At 43.3% G+C, this 20,723-nt stretch overlaps 1 long non-coding RNA gene across 1 annotated transcript; it reads right to left on the bottom strand.

Moving 5' to 3' along the window:
• Positions 1-7,814: 7,814 nt before the first annotated feature.
• On the bottom strand, positions 7,815-18,289 carry LOC144588636 (uncharacterized). Its single transcript, XR_013544270.1, has 2 exons — positions 18,163-18,289; positions 7,815-8,101 (listed from the first exon to the last, which is right to left on the bottom strand). It is a non-coding gene; the product is annotated as an uncharacterized LOC144588636 (long non-coding RNA).
• Positions 18,290-20,723: the final 2,434 nt, after the last annotated feature.

Here is a 20,723-nt window from a genome sequence, read left to right as displayed (position 1 = left end):
AAAGCTAAGGTGCTTTTCACCAAAAAAAACAACCTGTATAAAATACACAGCAACAGTTATACATACCATATTATACTTACTCATCCTTACACTCCAAGTTAACCATAGCAAATAGGCATTTAAACATTTACCATATACATTACATCAATTTACCTTTATTCATACAAAACAAATTCAGAAAAAACACAGGTACATTTAACCTTTTTGTCATCATTATATACACATAGTCCATGTTCTTTTGCCGTCTTCATTCTTCAGGTCTTCTTGATAAGGCGTCAGCAACACAGTTCACTGACCCTCTGACCACCTTCACTTCAAAGTCATAGTCCTGTAGGTTTAAAGCCCACCTCATAAGTTTGCTATTGTGGGTTTTCATTGTCTTTAACCATTGCAATGGTGAATGGTCAGTACACAGAATAAAATGTCTTCCCCAGATGTAAGGCTTGGCCTTCTGGATCGCGTAGACTATGGCCAAACACTCCTTCTCCACGGTTGCCAAATGTCTCTCACCTTTTTGAAGTTTCCTACTCAGGTAGGACACTGGATGCTGGTCACCATTCTCATCCTCCTGGCACAGAACTGCTCCTACCCCGCTGTTAGACGCATCGGTGTAGATGATGAACTCCCGGTCGAAGTCTGGAGCACGCAGGACAGGATAGTTGATTAACGCCTCCTTCAACCTCTGGAACGCCGCCTCACAGTCGCTGGTCCACGGGATGCGGTCATCAGCCGTCTTCCTCGTCAGATCGGTCAGCGGAGCCGCAATCTCGCTAAACCTCGGGATGAACTTTCTGTAGTAGCCCACCAACCCAAGAAATGATTTGACCTTTTTCTTGGTGTTGGGTCTAGGCCAATCACGAACTGCTTCTATTTTGGCCTCCAGGGGTTTTATCACTCCTCCCCCTACCATGTGACCCAAGTATTTTATTTCTGGGCTACCCAGCTGACACTTGCTGGCCTTTACTGTTAGCCCTGCTGCCCTTAACCTCTGCAGCACTAACTCCAGGTGTATCAGGTGATCTTCCCAGGTATTACTGAAGATCCCTATGTCGTCAATGTAGGCCACTGTAAAGTCACTGAGCCCTGCCAAGGTCTGGTCCATCAGCCTTTGGAATGTGGCTGGTGCATTTCTGAGACCAAAGCTCAGGACTCGAAACTCATAGAGACCAAAAGGGCTGCAAAAGGCAGTTTTTTCTTGATCCCTGGGATCAATTCTTAATTGCCAATATCCCTTTACCAGGTCCAATGATGAGATGAACCGACAACCCCCTATGATTTCAATCAGGTTGTCTAGCCTGGGCATTGGGTAAGCATCAGGAGTGGTTACACGGTTTAATTTCCTGTAATCAACACAAAACCTAATGCTCCCATCAGGCTTGTCCACAAGGACTATCGGAGAGGACCAAGGACTAGAAGAGGGGACGATTATGTTCTCCCTCAGCATTTCGTCCAGCTCCTTCCGCACCTTGTCCCTATAGGGTCCCGTTACTCGGTATGGGGATACTGCCTGCGGGGGTGCATCCCCGGTGTGGATCCGATGCATCACTCCCTTCACTATCCCCGGCTTGTTGGAAAACACCTCTTGATATTTCCTAAGCAGCATTTTTAGTTCTTGCTGCTGGTCTTGGGTGAGTGCAGGACTGACCTTTACCTCCTCTGGGTTGTATTTTACTTCCCCTCTACCCTCCCAGAAGGGTAATTCCGCTTCCTCACTCTCAGCTGCTTTTATCGCGAATAAAACCCTCTGTTCCCCTCTGTAGTAGGGTTTTAGGGCATTCACATGAACCACCCTCCTTGCTTGGTTCTCCTCCTGTTCTATTAGGTAGTTCAGGTCTGACATCTTGGAAATGACCCTATATGGTCCTGCCCATTTGAGCTGCAGTTTATTCTCTCTGCAGGGCCTAAGCCAAAGCACTTCCTCCCCTGGGTCAAAGTGCCTCTCTCTAGCTTTGTGGTCATACCATGTTTTCTGTCTGACCTTCTGAGCTTGCAGGTTTTCTGCTGCCAGCTCTAGATTTCTCCTTAGGTCATTCATCAAGGTGTCTATGTAAGTCACAACGTCTTGTGGGTCATCCTGGGTGATCTGCTCCCAATTTTGTTGGATCAAATCAAGGTGCCCTTTCACCCCTAAGTGTGCAGCAAACATGTCAGAGTGACCCCTTTGTAAGATCATGGGGCGATACTTTTCAGGTACCACCAGCTGACTTCTGATCCCATCTCCCCCTTTTGAGATATTCCTCAGGGTTTCTCTATATAAAATCCCCTTTTTCTCCAGAAATCTCACTGGGGTTTCAGGTGTTAGCTGGGCGTCAGTCACCTGTTCAAAACACTTTTGGAGAGTGGCGTCTGCCTTTTGCTCCTGTCCAAATCTGCTGTCTGTGGTTAAGGTTTCCACCACAGCTTCTGAACTCCCCTCTGCTTCCGTCTCTGGCTCATCATTACCCCCCTGAACTGTCCCTGTGGTGGCTTGTGAGCGTGTAATCACTAGCACCCGTTTCACATGTTCAGCCAGGTCATTTCCCACGAGCACGGCTGCTGGCAGAGTCGATGAAATCGCTAGCCGCCAATCTCCCCTCCAGCCTTGAAAGTTGACAGGTACCTCTGCTACTGGCAGAGAGATTACCTGCCCCTCAATCCCTGCCACCTTCATGCTCTCATTTGGGATTATAAACTCCCTAGGAATAATATCTGGATGGCACAGGGTTACCTGGGAACAAGTGTCCCGCAGCCCCCTATACTGACGGTCAAGTATTCCTACGTCCACCCCGGCTGTCTCAAACAACTGAGAATCTGTTTTCACCAGCAAGCAGCGCTTTACCTCCACAAGAGGACCATTTTCCTCAGCCTGCTCAGCAGAGGTAGCTGTTCCAGACTGAGTAGCCATGGCAACAGGCTCCCTCAGTGACACTGAGCTTTGCTCTTTCTGGACACAGAACACAGCTTTTGGCTTGGTCCCACTAGACTCCTGAGGCACCATTCCTTTTAGCTGCTTTAATTTCTGACACTCTGAGATTAGATGACCCTTTCCCTGACAGAAATAACATTTTCTGGTGTATTTTGATTCTCTCTCATCTTGTTTTGGTTTTCCCTCCAAAATCTGAGGTCTTGGTTTCATGTCTGAGGGCTTCCCTTCACCATGGGCCCCTCCCCCTTGCTGGCTTTTCCCTGGTCCCTGAGAGTACTTGCTGTAGGTTTCTTTGGGTTTACCTACAGATTTCCCCTCACCCAAGGGCTTTCTTATTTGGGAAATAAAATCTGCGATCTCTGCGGCTTGTGCCACAGATTTTGGTTTCCTTTCCCTCACCTGGAATTTCAACTCCCCATGCAGGACTGAATAGAACTGTTCCAGTGCTATCAAATCTTTAAGCTGCTCATAGGTCCCTGTCCCCTCCTGCGATAGCCATTTCTCAAGCAGCCTCACCAATTGGGCCCCCACTTGGGTAAAAGTCTGCTCTGGCTTCTTGGTGAGGGACCTGAATCTTTGTCTCAGCTGCTCTGCATTTATCCCATGTCTGGCAAACACCAGTTTTTTAAACTCTGTAAAATCTTTCATCAGTTCCTCAGGCATCTCGGCATAGACCTCAGCCAGGCTACCACTGATTAAAGATCGCATGATGGTCATCTTCTCAGTTTCCCTCACTGAGAAGTCCACAAACGCTCTTTCCACTAAGGAAAAGAACACCTCGGGACAATCTCCCTTGTGGTACACAGGGAATTTCTTCAGGTCAGCTTTAGACAGTTGGCCTCCCTCAGAATCCCTATTGTTATTATTGTTCTGGTTCATCAGTTCCAGTTTTTTTAATTCAAACGCCATTTTCTCTCTCTCCAATGCCAATTCAAATTGTCTCTGTCTCTCTCTTTCCCTTTCCTCCATTTCAAATTGCCGCTGTTTCTCTCTTTCCCTTTCTTCTCTTTCCCTTTCCCTTTCCTCCACTTCAAATTGCCTCATCCTCAGTTCATGCTGTTGGGCTATGAGCATTTTTCTAAGTTCTGGGTTCTGCTCTCCTGTGCTGTCACCTTGCACTGAGCCAAATTCATCCTCAGAACCTTGGTCAATCTGGGGGTCTTTCACTTCACTCATTTCAGCCATCTGGCTTCGAGTCAAGGGCATAATCCCCCCTCAGAACAGGCTGCTTTAAAAGTCAAGCCTCAAAATAAAACGACCACTTTTTTCCTTCTTGCCTCAGAACCAGCTCTCCCTAGAGATTGCTGCTGTTCTTCAGCACTAACTTGCAACAGTATCGAGTCAGAGCCTACCCCCCTCTGCTGGGCCTCTCAGCTGGCAAGCTAGATCACTGTTGCTACGCAGTTTTGCCTCAGCTTTTTCCCGCCAAAACTAGGCTGCCTCAGAGCACCTTAATCTAAGTCTCCCCAGTTGGCACGTTCTTCTACTAGCGCACCTCCCCGTGAGGTACACCTAGAAGATTACCTACGCGCCTCAGACTGTCCCTGACTAGACCCCCCTTGCTCTGGGCACACTTGCCAAGGCTTTGCTGGACCGCTGGACAACTGGACCAGTCGTATCCCACACGCTGGACACCAATCAATGTGACAAACCCAGACCTACTGGGATCTGCCACACAGTTTACACTAAGCTGCCACCAACCATTCCCTCCAAGAAGTCACACAGACCAGGGATGGATTTTTAAACAATAAAAAGAATAAGGTTTATTTTAAATACAAACAGGGTAAATAAAACAATCAGGTGAATAGATAAAGTAACGTGGCTTAGTTTCACTCATACAAGCATACAGTTTGGTTCACACAGAACCTTAACTTGAAGCACAGACCCTGAACCTATCAGTTCTGGCTAACCAACAGACACCTGAACCTATCAGGTTGGTACTCTGACACACAGTAGTACCCTGTCTGACACACAGACTCCCACAACAGCTTCTTCTTCCCCGCTGCTGCTTCGTCACCTCCCAGTGTCTCTCAGCGTCTCTTCACACGCATCACATATTTATACAGTACAGCCCCTCCTCCTGATGTCCCGCCTTCCACTCCCCATAGGATGGAACTTTCCCTCCAAACCCATGACAGACAGGTAACATCAGTGCTGTATGTAACAGTGACCTTACTTCTACACAGTATAATCTGTCACTTCAGAAACTTTATAGTTACACACACACACACACAGAGAGAGAGAGAGAGAGAGAGAGAGTTGCAAGTGGGCAATGCCAATTGACAGAACTCCCTTGTTTTTCATTTTCTCAAGGAATGGAACAGCACTGCAAGAGTGTGAACGTCTAAAGCCACAGAAAGTGAATTATAGGAAAATAGATTGCCCTATCCAGCAATACAAGAATGGCTCCTTATGCTTACAAACCACAGTCATAAATACGACTGTGTTTCTTTTGTGAAAGATCTTTTCCCCCCTTTGAGAAATATAAAGAGGTAATTCCACAAATGCACACCAGGTGTTTCTTACCTCGACTAAAATAAAGCATGGCAAAAACGTGTTGATCTTACGAGGCTGGGACATAGTATAGGAAAGCATGGCCACCTGAGGGAAGGAAAAAAACAAAAACGCCTAATGTAGGACAGGCATTTAAAATGTTGGCTTTCATTAAACATTTAAAAATGTCCTGTGTAAAGGACAGCAGCTAGAATTGTGTGCAAGCCTTTACAAGGAAATACATTCCACTCCACTTGTCATACTTACACTATCCTGGTTATTTCAGTCAATAAATAAATCAAATTCCTCTTTGCATATTTCCACCATTTTCTTTCCTGCTAGCTACTGCCAGTTTCTCTCCGCAACAGTGAACTGATGTTACTGAGGGACACAAAAGCATCCCCTACTTGATGTTTTTCCAGCAGGAAATGCAGAGAGAGAGAGAGAGAGAGAGAGAGAGAGAGAGAGAGAGAGAGGTAGTCTAATCACAACACTTCCTTCTATCTTCCTCAGATGATTTGCTAGACAAGACGACTCAGATTTGCCTTGACCTTTTGCTTGTTACAAGTGAAGATTTTGCAGATTTCAATTTGGACATTTTGACTCCTCATAGCCTGGAAGTAACTGGTTACAAATCAGTTTAGTTACCTGTGACTAGTTACTTTTGGCTGAGAGGATACAATGAAGATTCTGTTCAGAAGTAATCTAAAAAGGAGTTACATTACTTTTTTTTCCTGTAACAAACAACATTTTCTTCAACATTAGTTTTCAAAGGCATTCTAGGATTATTTTTAGAGGCATTTTGCCATTCTCATCAGTCTTAAATGGCCAGGAAAGCATTGTTTTGTTTCATATTTTGTATTTTTGCATGTAACAACAGAATTGGCCACTAGAGAGAACTTTGGATGGTAAGGCCAGCACAGTATGATAATAATACACAATGTGAAGAATATTTTTTTTCCAGTAGCAGAAAGGATAATCTGGTTGCTGCAAAGCAATGACTAAAACAAAAATTTTGGAGTTTTGTTTGCAACTTCCCACACTATCTGTGGTTTATGTGACGGAGAAGGACATATCTGGGCTGGGGTGATTGTCTATTCTTCTGTGGAGGAGCGGAAAAGGAGAGTGTGCCGTCTCCTCCAAAAAGGGAAAGTGAGTCTGTAGAATTAAAAGAAAATGTAACAGAGGGGGAAACAGAGATAATAAGAATAGGAAGGGTTAAAACAGAAGTGTGTTTGGTAGAGGAAGGGAAAGGGAAGGAGGAGGAATTAAGGCTTCCAGTTTGGGAGGAGGATACAAGAGGAGAGTCAGGGGAGTGACTGTTCAGTATCCTGGGGGAGATGCTGAAAGGAGGAATGAGAAAGGAATATGAACGCACATGTGATTTGCTAAAGGATTTCCTGAACCTGAAAGAGGGAGGATTGCAGCCAGACTCGGAGCAGAATGAAGAAGGAGTCACTGTTACAGAGACTTCTGAATGGACTGTGGTGGTCTTTCCAAGGGGTTGTGGACACTGGAAGAAGGTGGTATGCCTGGACCCCACTTACAAACAAACCACCACCGGAGGGGGACTGGGCTCGACACCCTTGCTGTGGCACAGTGTGTGCCATGAGGATGGTCCACTATGAAAGATGATGGACAAAGAATGTTTTGGACCGGGACCTCATTATTGAAAGACAATGAACACGCAAGTATGTCTGTTGAGTCGAATGGACGCTTGCCCGAGTTGAGTTATATGGATCCAACTGAAGTTATCATTGATTACCCTAAAGTTGTACCAAATAAATCTGTTAATAATCTGAAAGAGTCTACGAGTCATTTTCCTGCACAAAACTTGGAACTGTCAAAAAATTTTGAAGAACCCAATCACACCTTCACTAACCAATTGTTCCTTCCAGCCTTTGATTTCAAAGAAAGTCCTGCTTTTCTGCTGGGTGTCTCTTTCCCTCTCTTTCCTGGGTTGATGGCAGTTGTTTGTTTCCTGTTGATCTGTTCAGTCAGTAGCTAAGTATGTGTGCAGTGAAGAAAGCAACATAGACAAGTTTGAAATTTTTTGCAACTAAAAAAAGTGTTTTTATGTTTCTCCTACAAATGTCTTGGAGTGTGTTATTGAGACTTTAAATGCCAGTTAACGCAAAAGAGTGGATTCTGAGGAACTTGTAGCTATTTTCCTTTGTGGATCTCTGTACGTCTACTTTGTAACAAAAGAGAATTTTACCTGAAATTCAAAATCCTGCAAGAAAAAGTTCCCGTCATGTTCCCACTTGTCCCTTGGTTGTTTCACCAGTCCCAGGGGACAAGCTATGTGTTGTTTTGCTCCATCAGTTGTGTGACAAACCCAGACCTACTGGGATATGCCACAGTTTCACTAAGCTGCCACCAACCATTCCCTGTAAGGAGTCACACAGACCAGGAATGGATTTTTAAACAAACAAAGGAATAAGGTTTATTTAAATAACACACAGGGAAAATAAAATGATCAAGTGAATAAGATACAGTAACGTGGCTTAGTCTCAATCATACATACACCAGTTTGGTTCACACAGAACTCCTTTAAATAAAGCACAGACCCTGAACCTATCAGTTCTGGCTTCCCATGCAGACACCTGAACCTATCAGGTTGGTACTGACTGACACACAGTAGTACCCTGTCTGACACACAGACTCCCACACCAGCTTCTTCTCTCAGCTCTCCTTCAGCTTCTCCCTCAGCTTTTCTAACTTCTCCACACAAACTCCACATATATATACAGTACAGCCTGACAGAGGTGCTGCGTTACCAGACTACGCCAGGGGGCGTAATGGTGAAGTGAACTGCTCAGAGATGAAACCAAACAGACACTGTTGTAGTGTTGAAAGTATTATTTACAATAAAGTCCATATATACAGGGTAAATACAGCTTCTCTTGGTCTTTTATACAGTCCTGGTCATTCACAGTAGTTCTTCAGTTAGCAATGGTAAATTACAGTTTTCAGTAACTAAATATTGTTACCAATGTAAATAGTCCAGCATCCACGAAGTCTTCTCCTCTCACCACGGAGATAGTCTTCTCCCAGGATCTTCTCCTTGCAATATGGCAAGTCTTCATCCAACGATGCAGAATATACAGCTCTCAGCAACACGATCACCAGCAACACAACAACCAACTACTACCCAACTACCCAACAACCCAAACTACCCAAACTACCCAACAGTTTGTGTCTGCAAGCTTGGCTAGCTTTATTCTTGGATGAACCAATCAACTTGGTTGTCCCACAGCTGCCTCAATTAACCCAGCTGTGCTCCTTTGTTACATGTTGCTCTCTAAATCCTGATCCTGTTATAACTTATACACTGAATTGCAATGAACAATTCCCTAGGTTGACTTTGAGACCTGTCAATCTCCTCCAATTGTTTATAGCAATTCTGTTACATACATTCTTACATAGTACATTGCATTTGAACATATACAGAGTTCCTTTTTTTACATTCACATGCATTATATCATTCCCAACATTTCACATGCTTTGGTATGTTTGGTTGGCCCCAATACTTTTGTTAAACAATCAGCTTTATTATTTTCTGTTCCACAGTATACCAGTTCAATTAACCCATTTTCTATGCTTTGCTTTACATTTTGGTATCTGATATCTGTGTGTTTAGATCTGCTTTTTACATTTGGTGAGTTTGCCATCTGTATGGCAGCTTGATTATCTTCAAAAACCTTTATTTGTGATTTTATATTTATTCCCAGATCTTGTGCTAATTGTTTATAGAATACTAGATCTGTACACAATTCAGATAATGCTGCATACTCAGATTCGGCAGAAGACAATGATATAAATTTCTGTCTAGCTGTCTTCCAGCTTATCAAACTTTCTCCCAAATGCACAGTCATGCCTGATGTTGATCTTCTGGTTGTTAAATCACTCCCATAATTTGCATCGGCATACGCAGTAATAGACAGTTCTCCCACTGGTTCTAAATTTAGCTTTTTATTTTGTGCCTCCTTTAAATACCTAAGTACTCTTTTTGCTGATTGCATGTGCCTTTCATTCGGCTTGCTCACATTCCTTGATAGCAGGTTTACAGCTACAGAGATATCTGGCCTTGACCATCTGCTCAAATATAGTAAGCTGCCTACCAGTGACCTATATACATCAATATCACATTCCGGGCCATTCATATCTTCTTTCTCAAACTCTATGTTCATTGGAGTTGCTGCACCTTTACAATCCTCCATCTTATATTGTTTTAGGAGTTTTAATATTTTGCTCTTTTGGGCTATTTTAAATCCTTTCTTACTTCTTTCTATCTCTACTCCCAAGTAGTTACTTATTTCTCCTAAAACTCTCAACTTGTAGTGTCTCTTTAACATTTGGATTGTTTCTTCAGCCTCTTTCTTATCCTTGGTGAATATGGCTAAATCATCCACAAATACTAACATTATCGCTTGTGTTTTCTCATTTATAAATAAACAAGGGTCAGCCTTTCCTTGCACAAAACCATTGTCTTTTAAAGTTTTGGTTAAATGTTGGTTCCATTCATGGCCACTTTGTCTGAGACCATATAGACTTTTTTTCAATATCCAGCATTTACCTTCACTTTCAATTCCTGGTGGTATTTCCATATAAATGGTGTGTTTCAGGTCAGCATATAAATAGGCTGTTTCTATATCAACATGCCTGGTCATGAGATTATGCTTGGCTGCATAGGTTAAAGCAAATCTCAATGTCTCTGGTCTTAGAGCCGGTGCAAAAACCTGATCATAGTCGTTTGAAGTTTGTGCATACCCTTTTGCCACTAACCTTGCTCTATACCTCACATTACCATCGGCATCCACCTTCCTTTTAAATACCCATCTGGAACCAATTACTTTTGATTTTTCAGGCAGTTTTACCTCCTCATAAACCTTCAGTTGTTTTAATGAATTTAACTCCTTCTCCATTGCCTCTTTCCATTTTATTTGTTCCTTCTCAGGCATACTACATATGTCATTATATGTCTCTGGTTCAGCCACATTGAGACAATAATAGGTCTCAGGCTTGTACCTGTCAGGAGTTTTTCTCTCTCTGCTAGACCTCCTAGGTAATTCTCTGTCCTCCTCGAGAGTTTCCCTCCTTTCTGAGTTGGATGGAATTTCTTTATCAGTTTGCATTTCCTCAGGTTCTACCTCTCTTTTTATTTCTTGCTCTGTTTGAGAGTCACTTTCCTCTGCACTATCATCACTACTTTCATTCCTTTCAGGCAATTTAATTATTGTTTCTGGGGGTTTGCATATTTTGTCCCAGTTACTGTGCTCATTAAAAGAAGCACTGCTACTTATTACAAGTTTGTTGGTATTTGGCAACCCAAACCTAAATGCTCTCCTATTTTGTTGGTATCCAAGGAAATACATCAACCTGGCTTTCTTCTCTCCCTTTCTCCTTATTTCTTTTGGGATGTGAACCCAAGCAGGAGATCCAAATACGTGTAAAAATTTTAAATTTGGTTTTCTCCCAGTCCAAACTGTGTAGGGTATATTGTTTATTCCATTGTGCCAAAGAATATTAATATAAAAATTCGCACAAAGTGTAGCTTCCCCCCAATATTTCTCTGATAGATTACTCCCCCTAATCATTGCCTCAGCCATATTCTGCAGAGTTTGGCCCCTTCTTTCAATAAAGGCATTCTGAGTAGGTGTATAGGGAGCGGCTCTCCTGTGAGTAATACCATTTTTCTTTAATATTGCTTGAAATTTGGCATTGGTGAACTCTGTTCCATTGTCAGTTTGTACCACCTTAACCTTTTTCCCTGTTTTGCGCTCTACAAATTTGAGCCATTTTTCAAACTCTACATGTACAGCACTTTTATCTTTCATAAGATAACAATATCCAAACCTGGACTTTTGGTCTTGGATAGAGAGAATGTATCTAGCTCCTCCTAATGATGCACTTTTGGGTCCAATAACATCAACTGACACCAAATCTAATATATTTTTCACTTGTACATCACTATGTTTCATTATAGGAGCTTTCTTACTCTTGGCTAATTGGCATGCTTAACAATTCACATATTCATTGCATTGCTTTAAATTAACTCCTACTGAGTTTTCAATTGTTTTTCTCAATGTTTTGTAGTTTGCATGTCCTAGTCTTTGATGCCATAAATGAATACAATCTTTGTGTATACATTTGTTTTCATAGACATTGTTAGCCTTAGTACAGTTTAGTCTATATAAATTGTTTCTAGCATAGCAATTCAATTTTTCATTGTTCTTGCTAGTTATTACACATTTCTCCTCATAGAAAGTGCTAACAAACCCATTCTTTGCTAATGAACTCACAGAAAGTAAATTATGCTTCAAATTTGGAACATGTAAAACATCTATTGGTCTAGCAATATAAGGCAATTTCACTTTACCTTTTCCCAGTACCTTAGCACTAACACCATTTGCTAAGCATACTTGTTGGTTGGATACAGGTTGGTAGTTAAATATTAGCTGTTTACTCTTACACATGCTGGCAGTTGCTCCAGAGTCGACAATCCACTCTTCTCCCTGTTCAGAGTTATAAATTTCCTCAGTCAGGCTTAGTGTTTCTCTCTTGCGTCTGGTTTGTTTTTCTTTTCCTTTCTTAAATTTACAGTCTTTCATCAGATGTTTTCTTGAGCCACAGGAAAAACAGCATTTTCCAGAATGAATGCTTGCAGCTGTGTCCCCCTCCTCCTCACTTTCTTTCAGCTTATCACGGTGATTAGTGAGTTTGGAGTCTCGGAGCTGTTTGTTATCTTTTCTCTTTTGTTCTTCTTCCAACAGTTTGCTAGTTATATTAATTACTGTTAGCTCTGCTTGAGGAAGAATTTCTAAATTGGTCACCAGCTGATCATATGACTCATCTAATGAAGACAGAATAATAAATGCTTCTTGTATTTCTGTAAATGTGATGTTCTTTTCTCGTAAGTCCATCAACATTGACTTCATTGCCTCTAAATGTTGAAGCATACACCCTCCAGCTTTCAGTCTAGTTCGGAAAAGTTTTCTGGCAATTTGTATCTGGCTTCCAACGTTATCTCTTACGAAGAGTCTCCTTAAATCCTCCCATGCCTGCTTTGCTGAGTTTTGGCCTCTCAGGTGGATAAGAAGACGGTCTTCTAGAGTTAACCCAATAATAGCCAGAGCTTTAAAATTTAGTGCTCTTTTTTTTTCATCTAGGACTGCTGGGGGATTTTCTACAATGTCCCATAATGCTTCCTTTTGTAATAGCAACTGAACCTTCTGCTGCCAAGTTGCATAATTCTCCCCATTCAACTTTTTTATGCACAGTCCAGCCATAGACATTTCGTTGGCCATTTTTTACCACAGACTGTAGACCACACTACCTTGGCTCTCTCTGGTCAGCAGTTTCTTCAATAACTTCTTAAATTTATACCTGGATGCAGTCTGGTGCGCTGTCTGGGCCCATAACCAATTGACAGAGGTGCTGCGTTACCAGACTACGCCAGGGGGCGTAATGGTGAAGTGAACTGCTCAGAGATGAAACCAAACAGACACTGTTGTAGTGTTGAAAGTATTATTTACAATAAAGTCCATATATACAGGGTAAATACAGCTTCTCTTGGTCTTTTATACAGTCCTGGTCATTCACAGTAGTTCTTCAGTTAGCAATGGTAAATTACAGTTTTCAGTAACTAAATATTGTTACCAATGTAAATAGTCCAGCATCCACGAAGTCTTCTCCTCTCACCACGGAGATAGTCTTCTCCCAGGATCTTCTCCTTGCAATATGGCAAGTCTTCATCCAACGATGCAGAATATACAGCTCTCAGCAACACGATCACCAGCAACACAACAACCAACTACTACCCAACAACCCAAACTACCCAACAGTTTGTGTCTGCAAGCTTGGCTAGCTTTATTCTTGGATGAACCAATCAACTTGGTTGTCCCACAGCTGCCTCAATTAACCCAGCTGTGCTCCTTTGTTACATGTTGCTCTCTAAATCCTGATCCTGTTATAACTTATACACTGAATTGCAATGAACAATTCCCTAGGTTGACTTTGAGACCTGTCACAGCCCCTCCTCCTGATGTCCCGCCTTCCACTCCCCATAGGATGGAACTTTCCCTCCAACCCATGACAGACAGGTAACATCAGTGCTGTATGTAACACCTCCCCTCTTTATAAGTTGTTTTGTAGGGGGAAAGCTAAAGTGCTTTTCTCCAAAAAACAACCTGGATCCAAAACATACAAAAACATTTATACAATAACATACAATACCATACTTACTTATACTTACACTAGGATAACCATATCAATTAGGCATCTAAACATTTACCATTTACAATACATCAAGTTACCTTTATTCATACAAACCAGGCATGTTTAATAAACAAGTACATTTAACCTTTGGTCACCAAAATATATACATAGTCCATGTTTCTTTCGCCGTCTTCATTCTTCAGGTCTTCTTGACAAGGCGTCAGCAACACAGTTCACTGACCCTCTGATCACCTTCACTTCAAAGTCATAGTCTTGCAGGTTTAAAGCCCACCTCATAAGTTTGCTATTGTGGGTTTTCATTGTCTTTAACCATTGCAGTGGTGAATGGTCAGTGCACAGAATAAAATGTCTTCCCCAGATGTAAGGCTTGGCCTTCTGGATCGCGTAGACTATGGCCAGGCACTCCTTTTCCATGGTTGCCAAATGTCTCTCACCTTTCTGGAGTTTCCTACTCAGGTAGGACACTGGATGCTGGTCACCATTCTCATCCTCCTGGCAAAGAACTGCTCCTACCCCGCTGTTAGACGCATCGGTGTAGATGATGAACTCCCGGTCGAAGTCTGGAGCACGCAGCACTGGATAGTTGATGAGGGCCTCCTTCAACCTCTGGAACGCCTCCTCACAGTCGCTGGTCCACGGGATGCGGTCATCAGCCTTCTTCCTCGTCAGATCGGTCAGCGGAGTCGCTATCTCGCTAAACCTTGGGATGAACTTTCGGTAGTAGCCCACCAACCCAAGAAATGATTTGACTTTTTTCTTGGTGTTGGGTCTAGGCCAATCACGAACGGCTTCTATTTTGGCCTCTAGGGGTTTTATCACTCCTCCCCCTACTATGTGACCCAAGTATTTTATTTCTGGGCTACCCAGCTGCAGTTTGTTCTCTTTGCAGGGCCTAGGCCAAAGCACTTCCTCCCCTGGGTTAAAGTGCCTCTCCCTGCCTTCCTGGTCATCCCAAGCTTTCTTTCTGACCTTTTGAGCTTGCAGGGTCTCTGCTGCTAGCTCTAGGCTTCTCTTTAGGTCATTCCTTAAAGAGTCTATATATGTCACAACATCTTGTGGGTCATCCTGGGTGATCTGCTCCCAATTTTGTTTGATTAAATCAAGGGGCCCTTTCACCCTTCTCCCAAATAAAAGTTCAAACGGACTGAACCCGGTACTAGCTTGTGGCACTGATCGATAAGCAAACAAAAGGGATTGCAGCTTCTGGTCCCAATTGTTTGGATTCTCTGCCAAGTAAGCCCTAATCATGCGCATTAGAGTCCCATTGAACTTCTCCGTTAACCCATTACTTTCAGGGTGATAGGCAGTGGTTTCCTTGTGTTTAATTCCACAGATTTGCCATAACTGTTTCATGAGCTTCGATGTAAACGATGCGCCCAAATCTGTGATTATTTCTGAGGCAAATCCCATCCTGGACATATACCCCACCAAGGCATCTGCCACTGTGTTAGTTTCAATGTTAGTCAAAGGAATGGCTTCAGGGTACCTCGTGGCATGGTCCACAATGGTGAGAATGAACCTGTTCCCCCTCTTTGTGGCCTTGGGCAAAGGTCCCACAATATCCACCCCTATACATTTGAACGGAGTGTCAATCACAGGCAAAGGGCACAACTTTGCTTTGGTCCTGTCACGGTTATTCCCCTGCCTCTGACACACATCACATTGTTTACAGAACTCCTTGATCTGCTTCCCTATGTCAGGCCAGTAAAAATTCTGTGTGATTCTCTGCTGTGTTTTGTTCACCCCTAAGTGCGCAGCAAACATGTCAGAGTGCCCCCTTTGTAAGATCATGGGGCGATACTTTTCAGGTACCACCAGCTGACTTCTGATCCCATCTCCCCCTTTTGAGATATTCCTCAGGGTCTCTCTATATAAAATTCCCTTTTTCTCTCGAAATCTCACTGGGGTTTCAGGTGTTAGCTGGGCGTCTGTCACCTGTTCAAAACACTTTTGGAGAGTGGCGTCTGCCTTTTGCTCTTGGCCAAATCGGCTGTCTGTGGTCAAGGTTTCCACCACAGCTTCTGAACTCCCCTCTGCTTCTGTCTCTGGCTCTTCATTACCCCCCTGAACTGTCCCCGTGGTGGCTTGTGAGCGTGTAATCACTAGCACCCGTTTCACATGTTCAGCCAGGTCATTTCCCACGAGCACGGCTGCTGGCAGAGTCGATGAAATCGCTAGCCGCCAAACTCCCCTCCAGCCTTGAAAGTTCACAGGTACCTCAGCTACTGGCAGCGAGATCACCTGTCCCTCAATCCCTGCCACCTTTATGCTCTCATTCGGGATTATATACTCCCTAGGAATAATATCTGGATGGCACAGGGTCACCTGGGAACAAGTATCCCTTAGCCCCCTATACTGATGGTCAAGTATTCCTACGTCCACCCCTGCGGTTTCAAACAACTGTGAATCTGTTCTCACTAGTAAGCAGCGCTTGACCTCCACAAGAGGACCATTTTCCTCAGCCTGATCAGCAGATGTCACTGTTCCAGATTGAGTAGCCATGGCAACAGGCTCCCTCAGTGACAAGGAGCTTTGCTCTTTCTGGACACAGAACACAGCTTTTGGCTTGGTTCCACTCAAATCATGAGGCACATTTCCTTTTAGCTGCTTTAATTTCTCACACTCTGAGATTAGATGGCCCTTTCCTTGACAGAAATAACATTTTCTGCTGTACTTGGAGTCTTTCTCATCGGGTTTTGGTTTTCCCTCCAAAATCTGAGGTCTTGGTTTCATGTCTGAGGGCTTCCCTTCACCATGGGCCCCTCCCACTTGCTGGTTTTTCCCTGGTCCCTGAGAGTACTTGCTGTAGGTCTCTTTAGGTTTACCTATCGATTTCCCCTCACCTAAGGGCTTTCTTATTTGGGAAATAAAATCTGCGATCTCGGCCGCTTCTGCCACAGATCTAGGTTTCCTTTCCCTCACCTGGAACTTCAGTTCCCCATGCAGGACTGAATAAAACTGTTCCAGCGCTATCAGGTCTTTGAGCTGCTGGAAGGTCTCTGTCCCCTCCTGAGATAGCCACTTCTCTAGCAGCCTCACCAGTTGGGCCCCCACTTGGGTAAAAGTCTGCTCTGGTTTCTTGGTGAGTGACCTGAATCTCTGCCTCAGCTGTTCCGCATTTATCCCAGGTCTGGCAAACACCAGCTTTTTAAACTCTGCAAAATCTTTCATCAGTTCCTCTGGCATCTCTGCATAGACTTCTGCCAGGCTGCCACTGATTAAAGATCGCATAATGGTCATCTTCTCAGTTTCCCTTACTGAGAAGTCCACAAACGCTCTTTCCACTAGGGAAAAGAACACCTCAGGGCAATCTCCCTTGTGGTACACAGGGAATTTCTTCAGGTCAGTTTTAGACAATTGGCCTCCCTCAGAATCCCTATTGTTATTATTATTCTGGTTCATCAATTCCAATTTTCTTAACTCAAATGCCATTTTCTCTCTCTCCAATCTTTCTTCTCTTTCCATTCTCTGTATTTCAAATTGCCTTCTTTCTCTCTCTAATCTTTCCTCCATTTCCCTCACCCTCAGTTCATGCTGTTGGGCTATGAGCATTTTCCTGAGTTCTGGGTTCTGTTCTCCCGTGCTGTCATCCTGCACTGAGCCAAATTCATCCTCAGAACCTTGGTCTACCTGGGGGTCCTTCACTTCACCCATTTCTGCCATTTGGCTTCGAGTCAAGGGCATAATCCCCCCCCAGAACAGGCTGCTTTCAAAAGTCAAGCCTCAAAATAAAGCGACCACTTTTTTTTTCTCTTTTGCCTCAGAACCAGCCTTCTATAGATTGCTGCTGTTCTTCAGCACTAACTTGCAACTGTTGCCAGCCAGAGTCCACCCCCCTCTGGTAGGCCTCTCAGCAGACAGGCTAGATCACTGCTACTTCCCTCAGCTTTGCCTCAGCTTTTTCCCGCCAAAACAGGTTGCCTCAGAGCTCCCTAATCTAGTCCCACCAATCTGAGGTTACACGTTCTTCCACTAGCGTACCTCCCCGTGAGGTAAGCCTAGAAGATTACCTACGCGCTCTCAGATTGTCCCTGACTAGACCCCCCTTGCTCTGGGCACACTTGCCAAGGCTTTGCTGGACCACTGGACAACTGGACCAGTCGTATCCCACACGCTGGACACCAATCAATGTGACAAACCCAGACCTACTGGGATATGCCACAGTTTCACTAAGCTGCCACCAACCATTCCCTGTAAGGAGTCACACAGACCAGGAATGGATTTTTAAACAAACAAAGGAATAAGGTTTATTTAAATAACACACAGGGAAAATAAAATGATCAAGTGAATAAGATACAGTAACGTGGCTTAGTCTCAATCATACATACACCAGTTTGGTTCACACAGAACTCCTTTAAATAAAGCACAGACCCTGAACCTATCAGTTCTGGCTTCCCATGCAGACACCTGAACCTATCAGGTTGGTACTGACTGACACACAGTAGTACCCTGTCTGACACACAGACTCCCACACCAGCTTCTTCTCTCAGCTCTCCTTCAGCTTCTCCCTCAGCTCTTCTAACTTCTCCACACAAACTCCACATATATATACAGTACAGCCCCTCCTCCTGATGTCCCGCCTTCCACTCCCCATAGGATGGAACTTTCCCTCCAACCCATGACAGACAGGTAACATCAGTGCTGTATGTAACAAGTTGATTATGTCAACACTATTTATTATTAATCACAGAGGTCCAGGCAATGTGTCATTTTAAAAAGAATCAAAGAGAAATTGTTTATTGCTACAGATGATGAAGGTACAATTGATGTCTTTAACTTTTAACCAAACATCCCACTTCATCCACCCTCAACCGCCAGCCCTCTCTCTGTCCACCCCAAACTCTAAACTCCCAGTTTCAAACTCTCCGATTTCCCAATCTTTCAAAAACTCCAAATCGAATCTCCTCCTCCTCCTGCAGAGGCTCTTATATCTCATGACTCTGCCTCTCCAGCACTCTATAGCACATCAATATTCATGACCTGGGCGGAAGCCGCAGTTCCTTTTTAAAAATAATATTTCAGATTCTCAGATTACCTTTTAGGTTCCTGAGGACATATTTCCATTTTGATTTGCCAATTTATTTGTATATAAAATAAGGCCAGTATACAGGCTCTGTAATTTGATTCACTGGAGGCTTCTGAATAGATCTTGATCATGTCTTGAGTAGTTTGTACCTTACCTAATTTTGCTTGTGGATCTGAACTGCTTTGTAAGCATTTGATTGACCTGTGCTGGAAAACCAAAATGATGATAACTTTTCATTCTTGCACAGATGTGCATGAAATCTGGAGACTTTATAGGCCCTAAAAAGCTGCATTAACACACCTAATCCAGACAGGTAGATTCAAGGGTCTCTGTTCAAGGTGTCTTTAAAGTTTGCTCTCTTTTTTTCAAAGAAAGAAAACAGTTTGTGCCATCATGTAATGCAATACATTGATCCAACATACATCAATTTGTAAAAACATGCTTCATTCCACTCTGGAACCAAATCTGGCCATTCTGTCTTGGCTTCATACAAATCAGTCTGAATCTGGCCAACTGGGTTAGCAATTCAAGATTAGTCTGGGATTACTCAGAATAAAAAATCAGCAACCTAAACATGTGTATGTAGAACCCTGGCCTGATAAATTTTATGTGTTAATTGGGTCCCTTCCAGCTCTGCAGTTTTAAGATGGTGATTGTTTAATAGCTATAGTTATTTATCATCTTTCTAATGATTCACGGAAAGCAGTTCACAGTTTAAATTAATGGTTTATAATCTAAGAATCACGGTGCAATAAAAGCCATGCAATTTGTACTACATTTCACAGTCCATGTGTATAAATGTCTGTCTGCTTAGGTTACACTCAGTACATCGCATAAATGGATGCCAAATGAAGCTTGTTAGTATTTAAGATGCCAAAACATTGATTTTTGGTTCTGCTGTAACTGTCTACAGAGGAACATGGTTGGGCTACTAGAAAGCAGTGGCTGATATTTCAGCAATATAAAGTTACCTTTTGTGAGTCTGATGACATGATCAACTATGGCTGTATCTGGGGAATTAAACATTTCCTACAAACACACCCCAGGTTCTCAGGCTCTCCTAGGATCCCTTTGGTCCTAGGGAAGCCTGTGAGGGATGCAGGATGCAGAGGACTCTTAAAGGTGAGAAAATTGCAGCCACAGGTCCTGCCACAGCAACCATTTTTAATTTTTATTTATTTATTTGACTTATACGCCACACACACCACCCAAAGGGTCTCTGGGCAGCTTACAACAATTAAAATAGAGTAAAAAAAAGATAAAACAATTAAATATAATTAAAATATATACTCTAAAAATTGGCATCGAGACCCACAGTTGATACTATTTCAATTAAAAGCCTTCTGGAACAGGAAGGTTTTGACCTAGTGCTGAAATGTCATCAGCGTCAGCGCCAGACAAATCTCAATTGGGATGGTGTTCCATAGTCTGGGGGCAGCTGCCGAAAAGGCCCTTTATCTACAAGCCATCCCTCTTACCTCCTTGAGGGACGGGTCTTTCAAAAGGGCCCCCCTGGCTAGATCTTAACTGCTGGGTAAGCTCATATGGAAGGAGGAGATCCTTCAGGTATCCAGGGCCCAAGTTGTTTAGGGCTTTATATATCAAAACAAGCACTTTGAATTGGGCCTGGGCAGCAACAGGTAGCCAATGTAATTTAAACAGAATCGGCTTGATTTGTCCCCTAGCGGCCCCACCACTCACCAGCCATGCAGCTTGATTCTGGACCAGTTGCAGTTGCTGGACCGTCTTCAAAGGCAGCCCCACATAGAGCTTATTGTAGTAATCTTTACAAGATGTTACCAGTGTGTGCGTAACTGTCATGAGTCTCCACTCATCCAGATAGGGCCATAGCTGGTATAATAACCATATCTACCAGCTACAAATTTCAGTCAGTTGGGAATTCCTGCCACATCCCACTCCTAGAAACTGGGAGGCTGGAATAAGAAACATTTAGTTTCCAAAATATGGATGTGGCTAACCAGACTAATGTGACATAACTATACATTACTAAGGTAAAGGTTCCCCTTGACAATTTGTCCAGTCATGTCCGACTCTAGA

Source organism: Pogona vitticeps, chromosome 4, assembly GCF_051106095.1.
Source record: "Pogona vitticeps strain Pit_001003342236 chromosome 4, PviZW2.1, whole genome shotgun sequence".
Taxonomy (NCBI): Eukaryota; Metazoa; Chordata; class Lepidosauria; order Squamata; family Agamidae; genus Pogona; species Pogona vitticeps.
Note: the sequence above shows the minus strand (reverse complement) of the source record. Positions and strands in the feature narration are given on the sequence as shown.